At 46.6% G+C, this 7,943-nt stretch overlaps 1 protein-coding gene across 1 annotated transcript in view; it reads left to right on the top strand.

Moving 5' to 3' along the window:
* Nucleotides 1–3,535: 3,535 nt before the first annotated feature.
* The window catches only part of LOC105696918, a 28,008-nt gene continuing 23,600 nt past the window's right edge, over nucleotides 3,536–7,943 (top strand). Inside the window, exon 1 of the mRNA XM_012419757.2 lies at nucleotides 3,536–3,733. The gene's annotated coding sequence lies outside the window, so the exon portion shown is untranslated. The remainder of the gene's footprint in view (nucleotides 3,734–7,943) is intronic.

Raw genomic sequence — 7,943 nt, 5'->3', positions numbered from 1 at the left:
TGTTTATAGACAATTAAAAATATTTCGAAGATAATGGAACTTTATGGGTGTCGGGACCTTCCTCGGAGTCCTCGTACTCACGTGGGAATGTTTAAAAAAATTCGGTAATACTCGATTTGGAGAAAAGTTTCGTGAGACCTTCCATGACACTTTTCGTGACACTTTAAGGGGGGAGCACGGCTGGTGCCGATTCCGCCGATGGTAGTTTATTAATAAACACTGTCGCTTAAGTTCGTACGTGCTGTCGCTATTTAGTTACGAGTCGAAACGAAGCAGTATTATGCGTTGTGATTTTTCCCAAGGGGAAAGGAGAAGTCTCTCTCCCTCGGAACGGATCTCATAAGTGCGTTGATCGCCCTCTGGGGATCCGGCTAACCCCCCACGTTCCGTATTCCCGATATTAGTTAATTAATTAATATCATTGATCACTTATCAAGGATCAACGTGCGTTAAGAGTGCCGATAGATTTAATATTTCATTGTCTACGTCGTCGGGACTTACGACGACTTTCAGGCCAGAAGTACGTTCTAATTGTTAATTACCACCCCGTTATCAGTTGCGGACGATACGGATACGGAACGCAGCGGGGTAAACGTCGGGAACAAATCGTCGAGTTCCTCTTATTTTCTCGCCGACTCTTTTCATGGGAAACTCCTTGAACTCCTAATTAATTAAACTCGAAAACTCGCGTTATGCGGTGTAGAACGCGCGCGCGCAACCTACGTTACACCCACACACACCCACACGTACATATACACGGACACGAATAAAGGAGTCAAGTGCAAGGAAAGTCATGCGTACACATTGTCGAGGAAAATGGAATGCGAACACGGGGCCTTTCTCGATAACTCTCAGGAGTACGCCGCGATGGGAAGAGGAAATGGAGCCCGGAGTTTCTTCTGATAACGCTAAGGAACCCCTGACTCCATTTGGCCCTTTTGTTATCGACATCGATTCCGAAAGAACTCGAACCAAGCGACCACTCCGACACCCTGTAGACGCGATGTAAATCCGTTCTCTCGTTCCTGCCGATCGAAATGCACCCTTAAGGCGATGCGAAAGCTATCTGAGAGCACTTGTATATGAAGCTTTTCTCCTAATCGGATGTCCCAAATCGTTAAAAATGTTCACCTCGCGATCGTTAAGGCTGTAAAAAAGGTCCTGATACTCGTGAAGTTGGGGTTTTTTAAGTCGCTTTAATGTTGAGACTTTAAGGAGCTTCGTTGTCACGAGGTGGGATTTTAAAGACGATTTGTTTACACCCCGTCCGGAGAAAGATTGTACGAACGATTAGCTTCTTCGATGCCGCTTTCGTGTCGCCTTAATGCCTGGATATTATTCCTTTAAGTGCGTTACAGCGGTAAATGTGTAAAAGTACAAACCGTAGAGTCTTAGAATTGTGTCGGGAGTCGTTGAGGGTGGAAGTTCCCTCTCGCGAATTCGTCACGAAGGTACCTGCTCGTATTCAAGATGGCGGCTCGTCTCGACGAGACGCTCCAAGTGGTCTACCTCTCCGTTCAATTAGTAGAACTAATTTACGCTCATAGTACGGTGGTACAGGGGGAGTATGAAGGATGGATTGACGTCGTAGTTTAAGGATATTCCCCTCGGGTTATTGTAACGCCTTAATAAGATGTAGTTTCCGTTGAGGATGGTCTCGGCTAGCGCCCCTACGTTCGGACGCCATTTTCCTCGGTGCGCTCAACGACGAAACTCGGAGAGAATCGATGCTTTAAACTCAAATCTACGTATACATCGATGTTAGATTATAGGAGAGAAGATGTGCTAAATAATTGTGACGCCTCGTACAATGCCGACATTCCGAGATTTTTCATGGGTTCGAGGATATTCATTTGGCGGCGTCGGAGAGGACACCCGCTAACCGACGCGCGCTTACTTATTTATTTATTTATTTATATCCCCTACCCCCTCCGGTATATTTATTTATTTACACGTGTACATAAGAACGTGCGTCTTATTTATTCGATTGTGCGAACTAGGCACGCGTTGCGTTAAGTAGTCCGTGCCCTCAGGCGGAACGGAACTTAATTAGTTGTAATAAAAAGTTGCGTTTCCAATAAAACTCTCATGTGCGATGCGCTCACTACGTCACCTTATGACTCGATACCAGGCGGGAGCGAATGTCAAAGGATGTTCGACGAATTTAAACGCATATTCGTTAATAATCGCACTTATCACGTCCTGGATGAATTGAATCGATTTTAAATTTTACCACGTGGACGCGGACGCCCGAAGGAAGGTCTCTCGACGTCCGTTAAATGTGATTCTTAAAAAATTTGCAATTTATTTTATATGTATAAAGTGAATTAAATTTCACGTGATATATCAAACGATTTGGTACACCGTTAAACGGTTTAGTATGTCGGTAACGTCCAACGAAGAACGATTCAACGCCATCTAGTAGACAACTCGGTGGGTAATTTCGGATTTATCGACGAGTTTCCCCACGCCAGGATGGTCAGCGTCTAGTTTCAGTTACGGTCGATAACGTTTGCAGGTATTTATCGTTACCTAGAGCGTTCCACCTTTCCGACTATCGGCGGCCATCTTGGTTTCTTCGCGGCGGCGCCGGGGCGTAGCCGCGGGGAAAGGTTAGAAGCGGTACAAAGTGCGGCCACATCCCGCGTCGCGTCCGTCGGTGTCACGATTCCGTCGGCCTCGATACGCGGAATTATGCAATCCTGTGCCGCTCTGTCGATTCGAGGAGAGCCCGGCAAGTTAAAAAATTTTCTTTAAAAATCCAAATCTTGAACGTGTCAGGACAATTAAATGATCAGGAGTGATATGTCAAAGTTTCGGACAGTTTGGTCGAATGTCCTTAAAAAAAGTGCTGTATTCGAATCGACTTATTTGAAGGGAGTTTCACTTCACCTTAATTCCTACAGGGGCGGCCATAATTCCGACATACTTCCTAAAATGGCGGCGGCCATTTTAATTCCCGAGGTCGCTGGAAGGTGTTCGAAGGTGCCTATCGAACCACGTCCTATGATGCGCATAACCCAAAAACTCCCGTTTTCCTGGACCGAGAGAAATAATTCATTGAAAAGGAATATCGAGTTAAATTCAAAGGACAATTATCCGGCTCTAAGGTAGGACAAGTCGTTTCAATTCCGAAGAAAGGGCAAGAACCAACCGGTTCGAGTTCACCAGGGCCGCGTAATTATTATTTGAATCCTCGAATCCTTTTTCCAGTGTGCGGTCCGATTTATGTTAGAGGTCAGTCAAGGGTTACGGAGGAGTCCTCGGGTCCGACAATGGTGTCGATGTCGGAAGTGTCCCTTGACACGGCAGGAGGCACTCGAGTCGGCGTCGCGACGCACCAGGTACGCGGCAGGTATGCCGTCGAGAAGTCCCACCTACGCCTCTCTTTCCTCCTCCTTCCCTCCCCCACCCCGCAGACCGTCGTCTCCCCCTCTTCCAAGGTTCGTTCGACTCGGTTCCCTCGGGTTCCCCTTCCAACCCGGTGTCCAGTTATGTTACCGCGGCCAGCTCGGCTTCGGCTGAAAGGAACACCGTGAACGATCTCGCCTCCATCCGGTTGGCCAACGTCGGCCGGCATCCTCGGCATCCTCTGACGCCGCGACGTCGGGCCCGGGCTCCGGGAAGTACTCCTGTGGCAGTGGTTCCCGTGACCCTATCCCTGGAATGGGGGAAGATCCACGGGAACCGGGAATGCCGGGACCTCGGCCTCTGCGACTCGCCGGAGACCTTGGTGAGTGTCTGGACGGGTCCCGGGGGCCTCCACGCGTCGTCCCGGTTTTAGGGCTCCCACCTGCCATGTTGGATTCCTGGCCATCCACCGTTTCGATTCTCCCGATTATCCCGATTACGTGGGACGGATAATGTATAATCGCTACGGGGAGGACCCTCGAGGATCTTGCGCAGCGTGGAGGCCCTTGCGAACGGTCCCTAGTAGCGCAGAATAATTTATAAATATTTTTTTCTCCTCATCTTTACTGAATATCTCCAGCGACAGATCTTTGAAGACGTCTCATAGACCTCACTTGAAGATATGTAAAATATTTCTTGGAAATCTTAATGATAGATTTAGTTTTAATAAATTATCATAAGGTATGCACTTTTCGATATCGCATGATGATCCCGATTAAATGGGACGGATAATGTATAATCGCTACAGGGAGGACCCTCGGGGATCTTGCGCAGCGTGGAGGCCCTTGCGAACGGTCCCTACTAGCGCAGAATAATTTCTAAATATTTTTTCCTCATCTTTGTTGAATATCTCAAGCGACTGATCTTTTAAGGTGCCTCGTAGAACTCTCTTGAAAATATATGAAATATCTGTTGGACATCTCAATGATAGATTTAGCTTTAATAATTTATAAACATTTACCAATGCGGAATTCCAGACACGGAGGGGGAAAGTTCACGTCCGGATTTCTTGCGACGCGTCACGGCGGAGTCGAGTTTACGTGGGTGGAGATCGAACCCGTTTTCGGCCGGCAATTTGCTCGGGTCGAGTCGGGCTCCTTTTTCGTTTGTTTGGGCGCGACCGGCGCGGTGGAGGCCCCTGACGCCGGTCGCCGAGTCGAGGTGACTTTCTTTCAGCGAGCCGGCCGTTGGGGAAATTTATCCGATAAATCCCTCGCTGGGATCGGGATTACTTGTTACTACTGACGAATCGAGCCGGCGATTAACGTAATTGGCGCAATTGACTGACTGCGTGGTGCAGTAATTCGGTTTGCGAGGCCGAGCAATGGCCGGCGTCGTTTACGTGGCCGCGTGTAAATCTAAGATGATATGAAAGTATGGTATATACATAACAAAACGTGAAATTGTTCATAAAACGTTTTCCCCAAATTGGGTGCACCGAATTATCTGAAACTTTAACACGTGATGAATAACGAGCGCTCGTGAAATTTCTTTTTTCCGAAAAAAAAAAAAATAATCTTGTACTTATCTTGGACGAGGACCAAAAGAAGATATATATATTTTATTTTTCGAAAAATATAATTTCACGGAGGGCGCGTTCTTCCTTGGAGCCTCCAATAATCACGTGTTAAAGTTTTAGATTATTTGCTGCACCCAGTTTGGAGATAAGTTTTATCAATATTTTCATTTTTTGGGGTATGTATATCGAAACTTTTATATCATCTTAAGGTTGTATTGTTCTCGGGTTTGATGACAATTTTATTTCGAGGGTGGATGTACGGAATGACGTGAATGCCTCCCCTGCAGATACGGCATCGCCTGTGCAGGATCGGAGGGCATTGATGTCTCCCAGTGTATATGGCGGGAGGGTCTCCTCGGGTCTTCCTAAAGGTGGGACTATCTTGTAGGGATATGCCGTACCTAGAAAGGCAATTTTCTAAACGAGCTACATCTCGATTGTTTAGGTCGAGCCGTTCCTCGAAAGTGTTTAAAGGAGACGTTGCGTAGAGTTGCGTTACATCCGCGATTACGTTGTTGCAGGCCAACGCCTACGCCGCAATGGCGTCTGGATAACGAAACCTTTTCTGTTTTCATCGACCTTTCGAGGTATCGGATCATCAAGTACAAAACTTACCTCGGAAGGCACTGAAAATCGACATCTCGAAGTATACCACCTTCAGATGTTGTCCCCGGCAAAAATGCCGAGTGTATATGTCGTAGTCATGTAATGTTTATTTATTATGATTTAATTAATTAAGGTGATATGAAAGTGTCATGTATATACCGAAATGTCAAAACGTTTATAAAACTTTTCTCTAAACAGGATGGCACCGAATAATTTGAAACCTCAGCATGTGATTGTGGAGGCCCTAAGGAAGAAACCGACGCTCGTCGAATTTCATTTTTCCAAGAAAAATTCTTTATCCATCCCATATTTTTGGAGATAAGTTTTATAAATATTTTGACGATCTGTACGTATAGAATGACCCTTTCATATAAGCTTAACAATTCATCTAAGGCATATGTACATCCACGGGGAAACGTTAAACTCGCTCTTCGCTCGGCTATCCGAAAGAGAATCTCGCAGTCATTAATTTATGGTAAAATTAATTGACGTGGACCGTGAAGGCCGACGAGGTGGGAAGAACGTCGAAAGTTTCGAAGGCTACTCTGGTAGGTTTACATCGGCGTTTAACCGTAGGTAATCGGTTATAGCGGGCCCTCCATTACGTCTCCAACAGCTGGACCGGTGTAGGAGATAAAAAATAAAAAGAAGATACGGCCACTTTGGAGGGGAAAGAAAAAAAAAACAGCTGTTGATACTCCAGGGGAAATCCTGGAGGCAGTTCGACTAATTAATTAAATACTAGAGGGACGGTGAGTGGTCGAGCCTCGGCCTTTAAAAGTTTAAATTCGCGAATGTCCTTCGCCGGTCACGTCCAGAGTGGAATTAGACGGGGACGGAGAGAACGGATTCGGAGAGGTCGGTTTAGGAACGAGTTCCCTTCGATTCCACGACGGGTTCCCGTTCCTAACCTCGAAATTCGAGACCCGGGATTAATCCGCTCCCTCCCAAAACCGAGATTCCTGGTGGCATTCCTCCTGGGAATCCTCTCCGCCATCTTGGTATTCGACATCCACCTCGGGGTTAATTAATTGACGCTACGTCGTTAAGGGGAGCACTTATTCGCCTGGAAGACTGGCGAGGGGATTCTCAAAAGAGAGAGGAAAATAATGTTGTGGGCCTCTCTCTTTGAGGATTCTCGGTGATAACGGTATATGGTGATACCGACGCACCTCTTTGACACTTCCTAGAGTTAATTAACGCGACTCTCGGGGACGGGTTTGCATTTTTTTTCTCTCTATCTCTTTTTCTCTTTTTTTTTTTGTTTTTTTCATCGTCGACTAATGTCAACTCCTGACGAGAGAAATATATTTTTCGCCCGCAGGTGCGTCTAATGTCGCGGAAATTGTACGGCCAGAAGTGTTTTCGGTGAAAATACGCGCAATGGCTCGTTACGTGACGATAACGCGCGTCACGTATGTTACATCTGTCGGTCCCGATTAATCGGCGTTTACGCGATCGTCGCCTTAATCCCGAGATACGTGACCGAATTGCACGAGCCGGCACACCTCGGGAGAATTAACCCGCGTAATTGCAGATCCCCCGTTTATTAAAAACTGGCACGTCCACCTGCAGAGGGCCGGCATAATGCAGGAGACAGTCGACATAATCGTTAGGCGTTAACCTTTTTCTATTACAGTTTTAATCCCGAGAAAAAAAACTGACGTGTCAGTTAATGGTTGTCATGCGCCTCGCGTCTTTTTTTAGATCTATCGAGTAGCGTGCGATCGGTGATAACGCACGATGATCGGTCATATTCGCGGTTTACTACGGAATATTTTTAATGCGAGGGACTTTTTTACCCGCCCGCGTAATAAGGTCGCCGTAAACGTTCAAGAGTCGAGGGACCCGGATCGATCCCAGGTCGAGGTTCGATCGTGATGTTTTTTTTTTCTTCCCTTTTATTTTTTTTGCGTTTTCTCGCCAGAGAACGTAGACTCGTGTATAAAAAAAATATATATATAAATTTCATCGGTTCGTTTAATTTTTTTTCTTTTTTTTTTCTCTCTCCCTCAGGGTGTGCATTTCTTTACCGCGAATGAACGGTGCATCCGAAACGTGACTTCGGCCTCGTGCAGCACTTATAAGAACCGATTCGAGGGAATTCACGTACCGATAGATCCCATTCTTCTGTAATTCAAATGCGAGTTGCGCATTCCAGGGGAATCGACGCATACACGGAGGACTTAGCATGCAATGGAGCCGCGGCCATGTTTCGTTCGCGATGCGCATTAAGGGGAAATAAATATGCAGCCGAGTATCCTGTGCCGATACCAACCCGAAGCCGCGCTCTTGGAACTCGAGCCCGCTCGGCTGGTATCGGTGGGATCATTAATTATTAATTATGGCGCCTCGGTAGTTGGCATTTTCTCCGAATGATATTTTTAGGAGCTGCCCGGCGACGCGT

This window comes from Orussus abietinus, unplaced genomic scaffold, assembly GCF_000612105.2.
Source record: "Orussus abietinus isolate OABI.00-Male unplaced genomic scaffold, Oabi_2.0 scaffold94, whole genome shotgun sequence".
Classification (NCBI taxonomy): domain Eukaryota; kingdom Metazoa; phylum Arthropoda; class Insecta; order Hymenoptera; family Orussidae; genus Orussus; species Orussus abietinus.
The sequence above is the reverse complement of the archived record's forward strand: the minus strand, read 5'-3'. Positions and strand labels throughout refer to the sequence as shown.